Source organism: Pan paniscus, chromosome 2, assembly GCF_029289425.2.
Source record: "Pan paniscus chromosome 2, NHGRI_mPanPan1-v2.0_pri, whole genome shotgun sequence".
In the NCBI taxonomy this organism is placed as follows: Eukaryota; Metazoa; Chordata; class Mammalia; order Primates; family Hominidae; genus Pan; species Pan paniscus.
Genome location: NC_085926.1, coordinates 189,236,255 through 189,256,699, shown reverse-complemented (window position 1 = coordinate 189,256,699; position 20,445 = coordinate 189,236,255). Strand labels below are relative to the sequence as shown.

The 20,445-nt window shown below is 42.9% G+C and overlaps 1 protein-coding gene across 6 annotated transcripts in view; it reads left to right on the top strand.

Moving 5' to 3' along the window:
• The window catches only part of UTS2B (urotensin 2B), a 63,670-nt gene that overhangs the window by 13,326 nt on the left and 29,899 nt on the right, over nt 1-20,445 (top strand). For 3 of the 6 annotated variants that reach the window (XM_055110790.2, XM_055110789.2, XM_034957901.3), the window contains one exon: nt 12,998-13,054. The exons of 2 other annotated variants lie outside the window; for them this stretch is intronic. The gene's annotated coding sequence lies outside the window, so the exon portion shown is untranslated. Of the gene's footprint in view, nt 1-839; nt 1,245-12,997; nt 13,055-20,445 lie in introns of all 6 variants that reach the window. One more of the 6 variants, XM_057301976.2, reaches the window with a different exon arrangement.

Below are 20,445 nucleotides of genomic sequence, written 5' to 3'. Positions count from 1 at the left end.
GCTGGTGCCCCCGGCCCCAGGCAGTGAGGGGGTTAGCACCCGGGCCAGCAGCTGAGGAGGGTGCACCAGGTCCCCCAGCACTGAGCGCCGCACTGGAACTCTTTCCAGGCCTCAGCCACCTCCCCGTGGGGCAGGGCTGGGGTCCTGCAGCCCGCCATGCCCGAGCCCCCACCCCCATGGGCTCTGCACGGCCCGAGCCTCCCTGATGGGCACCACCCCCTGCTCCAAGGCGCCATGTCCCATTGACCGCCCAAGGGCTGAGGAGTGCAGGCAGGCAGTGCGGGACTAACGGAGGCTCCGACGGCAGCCCCGGCGGGGGATCCGCTAGGCTAAGCCAGCTGGGCTCCTGAGTCGGGTGGGGACTTGGAGAACTTTCATGTCTAGCTGGAGGATTGTATATGCGCCAATCAGCACTCTGTGTCTAGCTGGGGGTTTGTGGATGCACCAATCAGCACCCTGTGTCTAGCTCAAGGTTTGTAAATGCACCAATCATCACCCTGTGTCTAGCTCCAGGTTTGTAAAAGCACCAATCAGTGCTCTGTGTCTAGCTAATCAAGTGGGGACTTGGAGAACTTTTATGTCTAGCTAGAGGATTGTAAATGCACCAACCAGCACTCTGTGTCTAGCTCAGGGATTGTAAACACACGAATCAGTACCCTGTCAAAATGGACCAATCCGCTCTTTGTAAAACGGACCAATCAGCTCTCTGTAAAATGTACCGATCAGCAGGATGTAGGTGGGGTCAGATAAGGGAATAAAAGCAGGCTGCTGAGCTAGCAGCAGCAATCCGCTGGGGTGACTTTCACACTGTGGAAGATCTATTTTTTCGCTCTTTGCAGTAAATCTTGCTGCTGCTCACTCTTTGGGTCTGCACTGCCCATAAGAGCTGTAGCACTCACCACGAAGGTCTGCAGCTTCACTCTTGAAACCAGAGAGACCACGAACCTACCGGGAGAAATGAACAAATTCCAGACACACCATCTTTAAGAACTGTAACACTCACTGCGAGGATCTGCGGCTTCATTCTTTAAGTCTGTGAGACCAAGAACCCACCAATTCCGGACACACTAATATGCTGTTGGAAACTGGCTATATGGAAAGGCTATGTGGAAGAAAACAAACACCCCAGCCAACATAATGGAGCTCCCAGCTGACAGCTGACATCTAGCTGATTGCCAACCACTTTGGAAACTGATCTTCAAAACCCACTTGAGCTATGTCAAGAGAAGCCACCTGTGACACAGGTAAGAAGAGCTCTCTGACCTTACCCAATTTGCAGAAATTTGAATAAATAAACACATGCTATTGTATAAAGCTAAGAAGCTGTAGCATGCTGTATTATGCAGCAATAGATAACCAAAAGAATATGTTTCAATTATATATGTAAAGACAAATATGGCAGCATGTTTACCTTGAATCTGAGTGTGGTGCATTGGCGATTATTTAATTTTTCGTAGGAAATACTGCATAACTAATAAAATTTAAAAACATATTTAGACTTGAACTTTTGCCCAAGAAGGAATAAATGGTTCTAAACAATTTCTTCTCCAAAAATGATGAAAAAGCTAGAGAAAACATATGAGACGAATGTTCTGAAGCACTAGGCAATAGGTAGCATGACTCTGGCAGTGGAAAAAACACACACTGTTTTTCTTCCGCCCTCACACCACAATAACAATCATCAACACAGAAGACTTCCATCACCAAATGTGTGAAGGGATTTCCTTATACACCATGCAACAATTAGTTTTGTAGCAGACACCAGCTGGGTGAACTCCAATCCAATTCTGACACTATCTACCTGGAGGTGGTATCAGATCCAGCAGCTTAGGGCTCAGTCCTCAAGACTGCCCTTCACTTCCTATGCCAACCACAGGTCCCAAGTTGTTCTACCTGTGCTTCTGACCTACAAGCTATAAATCAGGGGTCACAGAACCCCCTCTTTGGGTTTGATTAATTTTGTAGAGTAGGCCGGGAGCGGTGGCTCATGCCTGTAATCCCAGCACTTTGGGAGGCTGAGGCGAGCCGATCACCTGAGGTCAGGAGTTCGAGACCAGCCTGGCCAAAATGGTGAAACCCCATCTCTACTAAAAATACAAAAATTGGCTGGGCATGGTGGCAGGCGCCTATAATCCTAGCTACTCGGGAGGCTGAGGCAGGAGAATCACTTGAACCCAGTGGGGCAGAGGTTGCAGTGAGCCAAGATTGTGCCATTGCACTCCAGCCTGGACGAAACAGTGAAACTCCATCACAAAAAAAAAAAAAAAGAAAAAAAAATTTTCTAGGGTGGCACGCAGAACTCAGGGAAACACTAACTTAACACTTACCAGTTTATCATAAAGGATATTACAAAGGATGTAGGTGAAGAGATGAGATGCGTAGGGCAAGGCAAGTGAGAAGGGGAACAAAATTTCCATGCCCTCCCTGGGAGCCCCATCCTCCAGAAACCTCCACGTGTCAGCTATCCAGAAGCTCTCTGAACCCACTCCTTTGGGTTTCAACGGAAGCCTCATTATGTAGGCATGATTGATTAAATCATTGGCCATAGGGTGGCACGCAGAACTCAGGGAAACACTAACTTAACACTTACCAGTTTATCATAAAGGATATTACAAAGGATGTAGGTGAAGAGATGAGATGCGTAGGGCAAGGCAAGTGAGAAGGGGAACAAAATTTCCATGCCCTCCCTGGGAGCCCCATCCTCCAGAAACCTCCACGTGTCAGCTATCCAGAAGCTCTCTGAACCCACTCCTTTGGGTTTCAACGGAAGCCTCATTATGTAGGCATGATTGATTAAATCATTGGCCATTGGTGATCAGCTTAACCTTCAGTCCCTTCCCCATCTCTGGAGGTTGTGGAGTGGGCCTGAAAATATCAACCCTGTAACCATGACTTGTTTTTTTCTGATTACCAGCCCCACCCTTGCACTTGCGCTTACACTCCTCAAAGCTACATAGGGGCTGCTTGTCATTAGTCAATCATTAGCATACAAAACAGTCTAAAGATTTTGGTTGTATGCCAGGAAACAGGGTCAAAGACCAAATATATGTTTCACAATATCACAATGACCCATGAGAGAAGAGTAACACATGAAATTTAGCCTCCCATACTCTTGCCAACTTTGTACTTGGGGCCTATTTCCCAACTTTTATGAGGAAAGTAGAGTCCAAGAAGGGTCTCTCTGGGAAGGCAAAGAATAGAATGCACGACTGCTGACCCAATTGGAACTTACGGAGTAGGGTACTGAAGAGGACAGAGCTGCACACAGGGGCTCCCAAGTCCTTGGTCAAAGCCTGTACTGCATATATGTAACGTGAAACTCCATGAGGCTTAACAGAGAGTAGCATCTACAGAGTAGGGAATGAATTGTCACTGGAAATACGGGTCTTGAACCAGACCCCAGAGAGAGTTCTTGAAACTCGTGCAGGAGGGAATTCAAGATGAGTCACGAAGTGCAGTGGAAAAAGCAAGTTTATTAAAAGCTACTCCATTACAGAGAAGGGTTTCCTCAGAAAACAAGTGGAGGGGCCTGGTGCGGTGGCTCATGCCTGTAATCCCAGCACTTTGGGAGGTCGAGGTGGGTGGATCACCTAAAGTCAGGAGTCTAAGACCAGCCTCGCCAGCATGGTGAAACCCTGTCTCTACTAAAAATACAAAAACTAGCTGGGCATGGTGGCGGGCGCCAGTAAGCTCAGCTACTCAGGAGGTGGGGGAAGGAGAATCACTTGAACCTGAGAGGCAGAGGTTGCAGTAAGCCGAGATGGTGCCACTGCACTCTAGCCTGGGCAACAGAGTGAGACCTCATCTCAAAAAAAAAAAAAAAAAAAAAAAGTGGAGGAATGCATTGTCTTAGTTTTTCACATATAGGGGTCTTGTCTTTGTAAAAACTAAACTAAGCTGCGTCTATGTGCAGGTGAGCAGACAGTATGACAAGTTTATTACTCTATTGACTTAAAGAGAACTAGCTTTGACTGTCTGGTGTGTGAGTACATCAAAGCATAACTGTTATTATCTCACAAACATATATCGTTACGGGCATTGGGACACCTGGACTTTGTTACTGTAGGAGTGTGTTCTTGCGGGTATCATTAGGCTGTTTCCTTTACTATAAGCATCCCATGAATGTGGGTCCTGACCAGCAAGGAATGTGCTTTGTTAGTCTCAAAATGGAGCTGAACTTTAAAGGGAAGGAACCAGAGTTCACACATTACTGTGAGTTAAATGTTACAACCATTTTAAAAAACTGTTTAAGCTGGGTGCTGTGGCTCACATCTGTAATCCCAGCACTTTGGGAGGCCGAGGTGGGTGGATCACTTGTAGTCAGGAGTTGGAGACCAGACTGGCCAATATGGTGAAACCTCATCTCTACTAAAAAAACAAAAATTAGCCAGGCTTGGTGACAGGTGCCTGTCATCCCAGCTACTCGGGAGGCTGAGGCAGGAGAATTGCTTGAACCAGGGAGGCCGAGATCACGCCACTGCGCTCCAGCCTGACAGAGTGAGACTCCGTCTCAAAAAAAAAAAACACCTGTTTGACAGTTATTAATGTTAAATGTACACTTATCCTATGACCTTGAACTGCCCATAAAAATGTGGCCTGCAAAGAAAATATCACCTTGTATTCATTTTCATTTCTGTGCCTCATTATCCTTTTCTCTTTACTCCAGCTGCCCTCACAACTCCCAGTAAAGTGTTAGCACTTTGTAGGTTTTGCCACCTATTTATAGCCCCAGGCAAATATAATTGATACAAGGAGAGGAGGGGGCCTCAAAAGCCAATCCTCAAGATGACGTTTTGGGGTTAGATCAGCCATATTCTGGAAGTCACAGGACTCACTTCGTTTCCGTTGTCAAGTGAAATGGCAAAATTACTGGCCTGTAATGAATCACGATTATTAAAAACTTCACCTGTGGTTAAGAAGAATGAGGTGTGGGTAGAAGGAAGGGCATTAGAAAGTCAAGTGGCTGTTGCAATTGATTTGTATAGGGGCATTTATAATTACAAAGTTGCAATAACTGCAAAAAAAAAGTAAACTGATGGGTCCCTGAGGCCAGGAATAAAGATTTTGGGGGATTCTGAACTTCTAAATTCCTTGAGCTGTCACGGCCAGCAGAATCAGTCCTGTCCACTTGCCAGAAGAAAACAGCCCAACATAAAGACCATGTAATAACCTCACTCAAGGCAGATGACTTGCAATATGACTTTTGGTGTCCTCAGGATCCTTGACTCTCATTCCACATCGCCTCCAGGGCTGATACTCTGAATCAAGTTTTAATACAACCTGAGTAGGGAAGCACGGCCCAATAATTTGCTGTGATGATTTCTTGAAGCCTGGCGTTGGTGAAGGGTTACACTAAATTAAGTGGAGATGCCTTTTTTTTTTTTTTTGAGACAGAATCTTGCTCTGTCACCCACGCTGGAGTGCAGTGGCGCAACCTCGGCTCGCTGCAACCTCCACCTCTCAGGTTCAAGTGATTCTGTTGCCTAAGCCTCCCAAGTAGTTGAGATTACAGGTGCACGCCACCACACCTGGCTAATTTTTTTTTCTTTTTTTTGTATTTTCAGTAGAGATGGGTTTCATTATGCTGGACAGGCTGGTCTCAAACTCCTGACCTCAGGTGATCCACCTGCCTTGGCCTCCCAAAGTGCTGGGATTACAGGCGTGAGCCATTGCACTTGGCCAAGATGTCAAAATTTTCGTGCCACATAACTGTGGAATTTCTCAGAGGGCTTTGGGAAGTGGAAATGTTTGAATGGATTTACTATGCCGCAGCTGAGAAATATCACCTAACGCCTAAAGGATACTGTCTCATTAAGGCACTAATGAATGCACAGGTGACGAAGGCACTGAAATCATTGAGAAGCTCAGTGGTAGCTGCTTCATCAGTGGAAGATGCTGCTATGGAACTAGGCTATCTAAAAAGTATGAGGAAAGTGGGCCTCTGGAATGGAACAGGCCGTTGGAATAGTACCATGGGAATGGTACAAGTGCAAAGTTAGCGTGCAGAAATACAGGAGTGTCAATCATAGAACCTTGGCTATCAGAGAGCAATGGTGATGCCCAATAGATCATGGATTTCCCAGGGATGACAGACAGGTGGAGAGAGAGAGAAAGAGATATCAATCTGCTCTGAATGCCACTTTGGAAAATCACAGCCCTTTCAGTTTTCATATCTAAGTCTGTTCACAGCCCTAGGTCCTATTGATTGAAAGGGGAACTAGATACATGCAAGTATATCGAATAATTTTTCTTCAAATTTTCCCACAGAAACCTGTAACCATTTGACAAGGCAACATTTCCTAGGTGATATTAAAACACTGTTAGGTGTGAGGACTGAACTGACTGCTATCAGGGGACCTGAAATGTCATCTGAGCCACCTGGTGAGGAAGGGCATTTATAGAGGACAGGTGTTAAATGGAGTTTTGATCCCAGTCTGTTGCTCAGTGGGTTCACTGTGTCTATTGACTACTTTATAGTTAATTTCCTTAGCCAAGATATGTATAATCTTGATGGACATACTTAGATATTGGCAGAACCTTTAAATTGCTTCTTTGACCTTTGAAATAAAAGCCAACTTAAAGTGCCAATTGCAGCTTCTGAAACTGTACGTCTTGACCCTAAAGATAACAAATAAATAATATATTTCGAAGGAATTGAAGAGAAGTAACCCCCTTGTCAAATATTTAAGAGATGTAGGGAAGTTAGCAGCACTTTTTTGATCAATTCATCTGTTCAATCTCTGTAAAAAAGAGTTGGATCATAGTAGATAGCAGTAAGCTACTATAACTTTAACCAAATTATAACTCTGATCATTGCTACTACATCAGATGCCAAGAACTATGAAGGGTCTGAGATTTTATTCCACTTGCAAGCAAATAAGTTAGCTTGCCACAATTTCATGGACGTTAGCAGAAAACATGAGATTCTTGGGTTAGAGACAAATGACAGTTCATTACTCACAGAAATAGCAATGGCCAGAGCATCAACATTGGCAGCATTTTCCCAAATGTCAATTCACATGGCCCAAAGTTGGTATAAGGGACAAATGATTTCTGCACACTAAATAGGATTTGTTACAGGATAGGGATCTCAAGCTTAGGGATCATTAATCTTTTATAATGGGCATTAAGTGTGCTTGACCTTTGCCTTGATGGGAAATATTATCTTTCTTATTCTGGCCTGTAAAGAAACCTACTATTTGTTTTGAAAGGGGATGTTATCTCTCTCTTCGTGTTAGGTCATTCTCACATTGCTATAAAAAAAAAAAAATACCTGGCTGGGTGCGGTGGCTTACGCCTGTAATCCCAGCACCTTGGGAGGCTGAGGTGGGGGGATCACATGAGTTCAGGAGTTCAAGACCAGTCTGGTCAACATGGTGAAACACCATCTCTACGAAAAATACAAAAAGAAATAGCCAGGCATGGTGGTGCGCACCTGTAGTCCCAGCTACTGGGATGGCTGAGGCAGGAGAATCACTTAAACCTGGGAAGCAGAGGTTGCAGTGAGTGGAGATCGTGCCACTGCGCTCCAGCCTGGGTGACAGAGTGAGACCCTGCCACAAAGAAAGAAAAAAAAGAAAGAAAGAAAGGAAAAAAGAAAGAAAAAAAAAATTCTCGAGACTGGATAATTTTATGGAGAAAAGAGGTTTAATTGGCTCACGGTTCTGCAGGATGAACAGGAAGCATGGTGGCATCAGCTTGTGGAGAGGCCTCAGGGAACTTATAATCATGGCGGAAGGCAAAAGGAAGCGAGGCATTTCATACAGCTAGAGCAGGAGGAAGAGAGAGCAAGAGGAGGCGCTACATGCTTTTGTATTACCAGATCTCACAATAACTGACTCACGCGCTATTACCAAAACAGCATCGAGGGAATGGTGCTAATCCATTCATGAGAACTCTGCCTCCATGATCCAATTACCTCCCACCAGACCCCACCTCCAACAATGGGGATTACAATTAGACATGAGATTTGGTGGGGAGACAGATCCAAACCATATCAGTCTTCCAAGGCTGTTTGCAATACAAACAGAAACTTGAAAATATTAAATTGAAAACATAGCCTAAAACAAAGAGGCCAGGCGAGGTGGCTCACGCCTGTAATCCCAGCACTTTGGGAGGCTGAGGCGGGCAGATCACGAGGTCAGGAGATCGAGACCATCCTGGCTAACACGGTGAAACCTCATCTCTACTGAAAAAAACAAAAACAAAAAAACCAAAAACTTAGCCAGGCGTGGTGGTAGGCGCCTGTAGTCCCAGCTACTTGGGAGGCTGAGGCAGGAGAATGGCGTGAATCAGGGAGGCGGAGCTTGCAGTGAGCCGAGATGGCACCACTGCACTCCAGCCTGGGCGAGAGCGAGACTCTGTTTTAAAAAAAAACAAACAAAACAAGAAAGCCAGTCCCTGTGCCCACAAGAGAGATGCAGAAACACTGGACACCCATTCAGAATTGACTTTCATTAGCAAATGTGTTATTGTTACTGAAGCACATTAACCCACCTACTGGCATTTGGTATGCTATTATTAAAATAGTGATCCCTTTAGGATAGAGGATCAAATATAGTGTGCTTTTACATGACTGTGTTAATGGTCCTAGTCTCTTTTGTAATACAGTCCTCAATTATCTTGACCATTTATCGTTTTTACATTCTGTTGAATATCATACTGGTCCACTCTACAGATAAGATCATTCTGATTTGTCTCATAACTAAGAGGTAGCAAGTATCCTCAATATCCTAGTAAGATACATATAGAGCAGAAAGTGGAAATAAACCCCATAAAGTTTCAGGGATAATGGCCTTGGGCATATTGAGTCATTCCATCTAAAGCAATGGTTCTCAGCCAAGGATGATTTTGTCCTAAAGAGAAATTTGGAAATGTCTGGAGACATTTTTGGCTGTCAGAAATCACAGAAGGGGGATGACATCAAATGGATAGAGGCCAGGGGAACAACAAAACATCAGACAATGCACAAGACAACCCCCTCGCAATAAAGAATTACCCAACCCCAAATCTCAATAATTGCAAGATTGAGAAACTTTGCCTTAAAATAATAAATGTGATGCTCCATCTTGAAACCTCTAAACAACAAAAAGAGATATAGTGCATGTGAACCCCTTTGAATTTTTGAGGTAATACAGCAACTGGTAATACTACTTTGACTAACTGAGTGACTTAAAGGCTGCTTGTTTTGAATGTGGCTCCCGTACAAGAGAAGGTTCTGTAGTAGATCCAAAGTGCAGTGAAAGCCACCCTGCCACTTAGGACGTATTCATGTGGCTTAGCTCTTCCTTTATTCCTAGCCCTACCACGTGCCTGGATTCCAAGCCACTGAAGTTCTAGCAATAGCTCTCGCCATTCTCATTGTGATAAAGGCCCAACTATTTCTGCTTTTTCCACTAACAGAAAGGAAAAAGTCCCTACATCGTGGTGGCTGACGCCTGTAATCCCAGCACTTTGGGAGGCCAAGGTGGGCGGATCACGAGGTCAGGAGTTCGAGACCAGCCTGGCCACCTTACTGAAACCCCGCCCTTACTAAAAATACAAAAGTTAGCCGGACATGGTGGAGTGTGCCTAAAGTCCCAGCTACTTGGGAGACTGAGGCAGGAGAATTGCTTTAACCCGGGAGGCAGAGGTTGTGGTGAGCCGAGATTGTGCCACTACACTCCAGCCTGGGCAACGGAGCGAGACTCTGACTCAAAAAAAAAGAGAAGAAAAAGAAAAGAGAAGAAAAAAGAAAAAGCACCTACATAAGGTGCTGACTGACAAAGAAGAGAGACCACTGCAATGGTGTATTGGTAGATAGAACAAACTTGAGGAGATTCCAGATTCCCTGCTGGATGCCTAGAGCAGGGAGGAGAATAACACAGGCTGAAAGTGCAGGAAAGTTAACACTCCATGAGGTAGACTAGTCAGTTACAAAACATGAGATGGAAGCCAGAGAGAATCCTTTGAACGTCCTACCCATCATGAACTGATCTCTTATACCCAGTCCAAATTTATCCTGCAGGACTCGGCAATCGACTGTTTATACATGAGACTGCAGCCAACACAGAAACACATGATATTGTATTTGCTTTTCCTTTGTCCATGCTCCACTTTTCATTTTCCTCTTATGCTTCTTTGTGCCTTTCAATAAAGCAATAGCATATAATTTTGCCTTAGGTTTTTTTTTTTCTAAAAGTCTCAAGCTAAGATGCCTTGTACTAGAATAGGAAGGTCATAGGGAAATTCAGTTGGTGAGGAGATGTATAGACGGATTGAGTCTGGGTCATGGAGAATCTTTAACGTCAAGCTAAGGATTCAAGGTACATTCAGTTTCCAAGGATGTATGATTCTATATTCACACAGAGTGCTAGGAACAGAGCTCTGCATACATAAAGTAACTCAGAGCCTGTCTAGGCATTCATTAATAAACTGGGGAGTGAATATTGCTGTTTCTTTCTCTTCACATATTGCCTATGAACCTTTCTTTTGTTTAATTACATGGGCTGTACTCTCATTCCTGTAAGTAACCCACCTTTCATGAGCTGCCAGAGGTGAACCAAGGTTTTGGAAGGGGTTAGTTAATGAGAAAATCTGTAGCAAGCCCAAACATTAAAATTTCCCCTCCTGGCTGGGTGCAGTGGATCACACCTATAATCCCAGCACTTTGGGAGGCTGAGGCAGGCGGATCACTTGAGGTCAGGAGTTCAAGACCCGCTTGGCCAACACGGTGAAACCCTGTCTCTACTAAAATACAAAAATTAGCTGATATGGTGGTGTGCGCCTGAAACCCCAGCTATTCAGGAGGCTGAGGCAGGAGAATTGCTTGAGCCCGGGAGGCGGAGTTTGTAGTGAGTCAAGATCTTGTCATTGCACTCCAGCCTGGGTGACAAGAGACTCCGTCTCAAACAAAACAAAACAAAACAAAATTTCCCCTAGTTACCATTCCTCTCCTTAATATAGTAAACTACTTAGTGTTAGAGCAGCTTAAGAACTCCAAGGCAGGTCTTCTGAACCATTATAAATGTCTCTGTGCTGTATTAGGCAATTTTTGAAAGTAAAATGAAATCTGGTTGCTATTGTATGTAATTTTGGGAAGGCGGGATTAAAATGATAAATATAAACTATAAAATAGATGATGGATTATTTGAAAATTATAAAATGTGGTAGGGTTCAATCCTCATTATACCTAATTATAAATGATGAAATCAGTGAGCCTGTTAAATATATCTCTGAAGTTAACTTGTGCTTTTTATGTCTTTGAAGCAATGTAGTCTTCCTTTATCTTAAATGGTGAGGGAAAAGAAAAACCAATGTATACATTCAATACTATTTCCATTAAACTACCATTGACATTCTTCACAGCACTAGAGAAAACTATTTTAAAATTCACGTGGAAGCAGAAAAGAGCCCGAATAGCCACAGCAATCCTAAGCAAAAAGAACAAAGCTGGAGGCATCACACTCAGCGACTTCAAACTGTACCACAGGGCAACAGTAATCAAAACAGCATGGTAGTGGTACAAGAACAGACACATAGACCAATGGAACAGAATAGAGAACATAGAAATTAGACTGCACACCTACAACTATCTGATCTTTGACAAACCTGACCCCCCAAAAAAAGCAACAGGGAAAAAAGTCCTTATTTAATAAATGGTGCTGGAATAACTGACTAGCCGTATGCAGAAAATTGAAACTGGGCCCTTCCTTACTGCGTACACAAAAATTAACTCAAGATGGATTAAAGATATAAATGGAAAACTCAAAACTATAAAAACCCTGAAAGACAACCTAGGCAATACCATTCAGGACATAGGCATGGGCAAAGATTTGATGACAAAGACACCAAAAGCAACTGCAACAAAAGAAAAAATTGACAAATGGGATCTAATTAAACTAAGAAGCTTCTGCACAGCACAGCAAAAGAAACTATCAACAGAGTAAATAAACAACCTACATAATGGGAGAAAAATTTTTGCAAACTATGCATTTGACAAAGGTCTAATATCCAGCATCTATAAGGAATTTAAACAAATTTACAAGAAAACAACCCCATTAAAAAAATGAGCAAAGGACCTGAATAGACACTTCTCAAAGAAGACATGCATGTGGCCAAGAATTATATGCAAAGAAGCTCAACATCACTGATCATTAGAGAAATGAAAATCAAAACTACAATGAGATACCATCTCATGCCAGTCAGAATGGCTATTATTAAAATGTCCAAAAATAATAGATGCTGGTGATGTTCTGGAGAAAAAGGAACACTTATACACTGTTGGTGGGAGTGTACATTAGTTCAACCATTGTGGAAGACAGTGTGGCGATTCCTCACAGACCTAAAGACAAAATACCATTTGACCCAGCAATCCCATTACTAGGTATATACCCAAAGACACATAAATCATTCTGTTATATAGACACATGCATGCATATGTTTATTGCAGCAGTATTCACAGTAGCAAAGACATGGAATCAACCTAAATGCCCATCAATAATAGACTGGATAAAATGTACATATATACCATGGTATACTCTGCAGCCATGAAAAAGAACAAGATCATGTCCTTTGCAGGGACATGGATGGAGCTGGAGATCATTATCCTTAGCAAACTAAAGCTGACATAGGAAAACCAAATATGGTATGTTCTCACTTGTAAGAGGGAGCTAAATAATGAGAACACATGGACACATAGAAAGGAACAACACACGCTGGGGCCTATTGGAGGGTGGAGGGTGGGAGGAGGGAAAGGATCAGGAAAAATAACTAATGGATATATGCTTAATACCTAGGTGATGAAATAATGTGTATAACAAACCCCATGACACACTTTTACCTGTGTAACAAACCTGCACATCATGCACATGTACCACTGAACTTAAAAGTTTAAAAAGAAAAAATGACAATCAATATAAAAATAGCTAGTGTTTGGTGAGTTTCTGTACAATAGAATTTGAGGTTAAAGAAGATACGAGAGCATTATATTCACATTGTATAAATTTGCTTTCTGCAGAAGCAGAAGGATTCAAGTCAAAGGAGTTTATTTGGGAGGAAATACCAGGAGAGAATGGTGAGTAGGAGAAATGTACCTGGGAAAGGAAAAATGCCAATAGAATATGTTAACTAGGTAGTTACCAACGTGGGCAACTGGAACATAACCTCTCTAGCGAACTGGGATGATAGTGAGCAACATATTTCAGAGTTGCCCCAGTGAAGATCAAGGAAACCAGCATATTTATTTCTCAAATTCCCATCTTTCACTAGATGAAGTTTGCTTCAGGTTTCCTTTAAAAGCCACCAGCCAGGCAGGGCACAGTTCCTCACGCCTGTAATCCCAACACTTTGGGAGGCCGAGGCAACATGGTGAAACCCCGTCTCTACTAAAAGTACAAAAATGAGCCGGGTATGGTGGCTCATGCCTGTAATCCCAGCTATGGTAGGAGAATCTCTTGAGCCCAGGAGGCGGAGGTTGCAGTGAGCCGAGATTGCGCCACTGCACTCCAGCTGGCACAACAGAGCAAGACTCCATCTCAGAAAAAAAAAAAAAAAAAAGCCACCAGGCAATTCTTTCTTCTGCAATATATCCTTCCCCATTGAAGGGTCTGGGACCAAGCTGGACCTAACTAAGTGTGTGCCTCATCCTGTTCTATGTCTGACCACATCTGCGTGGCCAGATTCTAATCTTAAATGGCATGAGCATTGGTCAAAACCATATGTGATACTCCGTAGACAACTGTTCAGTGTACTGTCAATCTGAAATACTAGGAAAAACATTGGGAGAGAAACAAGATAAAAACATCAGAACTCATCCAATGTCATAATATTTGTGAGTAGTGCATCATAGATTAGATTTAGGCATTCTGAGTCCTAGTGATAGGCTCTTTTCAATAAGGAACACAACTTCTTGAATGATTTTAAACCTCGTAACATGATAGTCACATGGTTAGGGATAAATAGGCATTTGTGAATTAACAGTGAGTTTTTTTTTTTTTTTTAAAGAAATGTGTTTCCAGACACTACTGCCCAAATTTTTATCTTGAATTCTTCCTTTTCAGAGCAAATGTGTGTTCAAAGGACATGTGGGATGTCTGTTAGAGATATCTCATGCTAAAGCTATGATTGGAGCTGAACCTCAGAAGACAATAAAATTGATAGTTTTATAGGGGTGAGGGGAACTTTCCTTCCACCCTCTGAAAGTTTGACAATTTGAGTCTCTGGAATAAATTGACAGCAGATATATTAACAAGAGAAAAGATACCACAAGTTTATTATGTGGATATGCACGGGGGTCCTACAAAGTACGAGACTCCCGGAAGAGTTGGGTTGAAGTTTATACAGTATCCTCAGCTACAAAAAGATATAGGGGACTGGGGCATCTAGAGTCAGGCGGCCACAGGTTATGGGGTGCTGAAGGGAAGAAACACATGAGGAACAAATGCTGTTTTTGTGCAGATGAAGTTTCTCAGGTAGCAGTCCACAGAAGAATAGGTAGTGTCAATCTTTTTTCTCCTTTCCTGTTAGTTAATCTTCGCTATTTGATGATATTATTGTAAGGAGGGGCCTCATGACAATTGCATTCCTTTCAGAGGAACTTTCTTTAGTGAGTTAAGGGAACTTTAGAGAGAGCCCCTTCATGCCTGCTTTGGGAGGGAAAGAGGAGCAAGGGACTAGGGGAACAGAGAAGGTCAGATAGGCCTTGTTTCTCCTTTAGTTCAAAGCACTCAGCATAACAAAAGTGCCATATTCTGGGGAATAATTTTTCTGAGTCCCAACAGTTTCTACAACCTTTGCCTTCCAGAGAATCCTTTCTTCTCAATCTCCATGTCTTAGCAAAGCAACCAGTAGTGCCAATAAATCTGAGTTTATGTTGTTATAGTAGTTAATGGACTTAACGAACAGCTCAGCTAAACAATCATATACAGGCAGGAGTTATAAATTATACAGGTGTCACAGGTTGAAACGTAGAATTGAGTTTCAGCCTGGGAGGCCACATGGGTCCATGGCTTTGCCCAGGAAGGAATTCAAGAGTGAGCCAACAGAATTAAGTGAAAGCAAATTTGTTAAGAAAATAAAGGAATACAAGTATGGCTACTCCATAGGCTGAGCAGCCCTGAGGGCTGCTGGTTGGCTGTGTTTATGGTTATTTCTTAATCATATGCTAAACAAGGGGTGGATTTTTCATGAGTTTCCTTGGAAAGGGGTGGGAAATTAGAGGAACTGAGGGTTTCTCCTCCTTTAAGACTACACAGGGTAACTTTCAGATGTTGCCATGGCATTTGTAAACTGTCATGATGCTGGCGGGAGTGTCTTTTAGTGTGCTAATACATTACAATTAGCTTACAATGGGCAGTAAGGATGGCCGGAGGTGACTTTCATCGCCATCTTGAATTTGGTGGGTTTTGGCCTGCTTTTCGGTTGCATCCTATTTTATCAGGTCAGTGTCTGCATGACCTGCATCTTGTGCTGACCTTCTATCTCATCCTGTGACTAAGAATGCCTAACCCCCTGGGATTGCAGCCCAGCAGACCTCAACCTAATTTTACCCAGCCCCTATTCAAGATGATGTCACTCTGTGTCAAATGCCTCTGACACAAGCAGGATAAAAACTCCATAAATATTGACTCCATCTAACAGATTCTGTCAGAGGAAGAAATCTCATTTTGATAATGACATCTTTCTAGAGCACTGCTCTTTGAATAGGGGTTCCATAGATGTATTAATATTACCAAAAATTGGCCGGGCGTGGTGGCTCACGCCTGTAATCCCAGCACTTTGGGAGGCCGAGGCGGGCGGATCACAAGGTCAGGAGATCGAGACCATCCTGGCTAACTCGGTGAAACCCCGTCTCTACTAAAAATACAAAAAAAAATTAGCCGGGCATGGTGGCGGGCGCCTGTGGTCCCAGCTACTCGGGAAGTTGAGGCAGGAGAATGGTGTGAACCCGGGCGGCGGAGCTTGCAGCAAGCCGAGATCACACCACTGCGCTCCAGCCTGGGCGACAGAGCGAGACTCCGTCTCAAAAAAAAAAAAAAAAAAAAAATTACCAAAAATTTAGTTAATAAACCAAATACAAATTGTTCAGTATCTAACTTCATCTATAACTCAATGTTTTGATAACATTGAAGAATCTTCACAGTTCTCAACAGTCTTGTGGTGAGAAACTCAGTGAAACTTGTGGAAGACAAGGTAGTGGCACTGTGACTCAATGAAGACCGAGCAAAATGGCATTTTGCAAAGCCAGGGATGTCTGAACTACTGTATATTTTTCCATTCAAATCTTTAGGGCACCAGCTAGAATGAGACAAATCTTCTTTTCTAGTTTCACTAAAGCTTATGCAAATTCTTGAATCTGTTTCACCACCCAGAAAGACAGCTAAAATCCACCTAAAGAGGAACAGGCTGGGTTAGTCAAGGAAAGGAAGGTGACATATTTTGGTTAGGGCAGTAAGTCACTTTCATAAATAAAGAAGAAAAAGTGATAAAATGGAATGCACACAAAAATAGATTTATGGAGGAAAAAGAGTAACCATACCAAGAATATTAGTTTTTTCTCAAACTGCTATAAATAAATACCTGAGAATGAGTAATTTGTTTTAAAAAGAGGTTTAATTATTGTATGGTTTTGCAGATTGTAAAGAAAACATAGAGCTCTGGGGAGGCCTCAGAAATCTTACGATTATACCTGAAGGCAAACATAAAGCAGGCACATCTTACATGGCCAGAGCAAGAGCAAGAGAGAGAGGGGGCAGTTGCCACACACTTTTAAACAACCAGATGTCATGAGAACAACCCCAAAGGGGGAATTCTACCTCCATGAACCAATCACCTCCCACCAGGCCCCACCTTCAACACTGGAGATGACAATTTGATGTGACATTTGGGTGAGGGCACAGAACCAAACCATGTCATTCTGCCTCTGGCTCCTCCCACGTTTCACATCCTTCTCACATTGCAATACAGCCATCCCTTCTCAGCAGTCCCCCAAGTCTTAACTCATTCCAGGATTCACTCAAAAGTTAGTCCAAAGTCTCATCTGAGACAAAGCTAGTGCCTTCTGCCTATGAGCCTGTAAAACTAAAAACAAGTTAGTTATTTCCAAGATACAATGGATTTACTGGCATTGGGTAAATACTCCCATTCCAAAAGGGATAAATTGGCCAAAAGAAAGGGGCTACAGGCCAGGCACGGTGGCTCACGCCTGTAATCCCAGCACTTTGGGAGGCTGAGGTGGGCGGATCATGAGGTCAGCAGTTTGAGACCAGCCTGGCCAACATGGTGAAACCCCATGTCTACTAAAAATACAAAAATTAGCCAGGCGTGGTGGTGGGCGCCTGTAATCCCAGCCACTCGGGAGGCTGAGCCGGGAGAATCGCTTGAACCAGGAGGCAGTGGTGGCAGTGTGCCGAGATTGCACCACTGCACTCCAGCCTGGGTGAAAGAGCGAAAACTCCATGTCAAAGAAAAAATGTATATATATGTATATATAAAAAAAAATGTTAAAAAAAGAAAAGAAAGGGGCTACAGGCACCATGCAAGTCTGAAAGCCAATGGGGCAGTCATTAAATCTTAGAGCTCCAAAATAATCTCCTTTGACTCCATGTCTCCTATCCAGGGCACATTGATGTAAGGAGTGGGTTCCCAAGGTCTTGGGCAGCTCCACCCCTGCGACTTTGCAGGGTTCAGCCCCCGTGGCTGCTCTCAAGGGCTGGTGTTGATTTCTTGTGGCTCTTCCAGGTGCAGGGCACAAGTTGTTGGTGTATCTACAATTCTGGTGTTTGGAGGATGGTGGCCTTCTTCTCCCAGCTCCATTAGGCAATGCCCCAGTGGGGACTCTGTGTGGGGGTTCCACCCCCACACTTCCCCTCTGCACTGCTTTAGTAGAGGTTCTCCATGAGGGCTCAGCTACTGCAGCAGGCTTTTGCCTGGACATCCAGGCTTTGCCGTACATCTCTAAAATCTAGGTGGAGGCTCTCAAGCCCCAACTCTTGCACTCTGTGCACCCACAGGTTTAACACCACATGGAAGCTGCCAAGGCTTATGGCTTGCACCCCCTGAAGCAGCAGCCTGAGTTGTATCTGGGGTCCTTTTAGACGTGGCTGGAGCTGGAGCAACTGAGCTGTGAAGAGCAGTGTCCAGAGGCTGCATAGGGTATTGGGGCCCTTGCCCTGGCCCACAAAACCATCCTTCCGTCCTAGGCCTCTGGGCATATGATGGGAGGGACTGCCCCTAAAGGTCTCTGTAATGCCTTGGAGGCCTTTTTCTTACTGTCTTGGCTATTAGCATTTGCCTACCTTTTATTTATGCAAATTCCTGTAACTGCCTTAAAATTCTACCCAGAAAATGGAGTTTTCTTTTCTACTATATGGCTGAGCTGCAAATTTTCCAAACTTTTATGCTCTGCTTCCCTTTTAAATGTAAGTTCAAATTTCAGATCACTTCTTTGCTCCTGCATAGGAGCATATGTTGTTGTTAGAAGCAGCTTGGCTACATCTTGGATGCTTTACTGCTTAGAAATTTCTTCTGCCACCCTAAATCATCGCTATCAATTTCAAAGTTCCACAGATCCCTAGGGCAGGGGCATAATGCATTCAATCTCTTTGTTAACAAATAACAAAAGTGACCTTTGCTCCAGTTCCAAATAAGTTCCTCATTTCCATCTGAGACCCCCTTTATCCTGGACTTCACTGTCGATATCGTTATCAAGATTTTGGTTATTACCATTCAACAAGTCTCTATGAAGTGCCAAGTTTTCCCTCATCTTCCTATTTTCTTCTGAGCCCTCCACACTCTTCCAACCTCCTGTTACCCAGTTCCAAAGCTGCTTCCACATTTTCAGGTATCTTTATAACAGTGCTCCACTCGTTGGTACCAATTGTCTGTATTAGTCCATTCTCACAATGCTATAAAGAAACATCTGAGACAGGGTAATTTATAAAGAAACGAGGTTTAACTGGCTTACAGTTCTGCAGGCTTTACAGAAAGCATAATGGCTCTGGGGAGGCCTCAGGAAACACAGTCATTCCTGAAGGCAAAGGGAAAGCAGGCACATCTTACATGGCCAGAGCAGGAGGAACAGAGAGAATGGTGAGGTGCCACACACTTTTAAACAACCAGATCTCATGAGAAATCACCCACTGTCACGAGAACAGCAGGGGGGAGATCTACCCCATGATCCAAACACCTCCCACCAGAACCCACTTCCAATATTGGGGATTACAATTTGACATAAAATTTGGGCAGGGGCAAAAATCCAAACTGTATCTCCAAGTTAAAGCAGTGACTGTTTTTTTTTGGAATTCAATGTATACATTTTTCACAAGGTTATTGTGGGTCTATTATTATGCTAGGTATGACATTGGGTGTTAAATGTATAAGAATCTTGGCTTACCTTTTTTCCCTAAAAAATAAAAAGATGAATATATATGCTACAACTAGGCAACAGTTGATGATAAGAAAGGATTCATCAAAATATTGCCACAGAGTGTTCAAAGGGAAAGGATCTCAGATGTAATTAGCCTAAACATCTTACATGTTAGAGACAGAAGCCCAGCGCTTGGAATTCTCAGTGTTATATGACAGAAGTAGAAAGTGTTATTTATTTTCTAAAGTAGGTGACCAAGAACACTTAACCTGTTGAATGACAATGTAAATACTTATTTAAGTGCATTATCACAATAAATAAGGTTTTTAAAAAATTAATTTGGTTAGTAAATAGAGATTATTTCAGTTAGGATAATCGATGATAAAATAATTATCCACTTTAACTAACACTATGTGCCAGGTGTAATGCTAAATATTTTATTATCTATTTTCTCCTTTAATCCACACCACAGGCTAGAAGTTGTGTAGTGCAATGAAAAATGAGGCATTACTATCCTTGTCCTCAAGCCACCCAGAATTGAGGGAGACCTACACTTTGACTTAATTACTAACAAATATATTGCAACAGGTAAAATAACACATTATATTATGCTACAAGAATATGAAAGAAGAGGCAATTAATTTTGTCCTAAAAAGAGAATCAAGGAATTATTTTTGGAAAATATGACCTTGGATCTCAGATTTTTAAAATAATGAGTTTTCCAGGTAGGCTAAATGAAGTATAAAGATCTTCTAGACAAGGGGAATTGTGTGAACAAAGAAATGGTCTCTTGAAAGCATTCTCCTCTCTCTACTGAACAGTGAGGAAAGGTCTAAACCAGCTATCGGGGTAAAAGAAAAGAAAAAGCTGAAATGAGTGTGAGAGAAGAGCAGATGAGACTCAAGAAATTAGTTCCTAATAAGAATAAAGTTAGAAAAGTGGCCAAGGACAGAAGTATTGATATTACTCTATGAGTCAGATACCCCTCAGGGACAAAACTTTTAGGATAATCCACAGTTCAAATCCAAAAGACACACACAAGGAGAAAAGGCACAGAAGTTATAGGAAGGCTCTTCATTTGAAGAGATTCTCATTTAAAG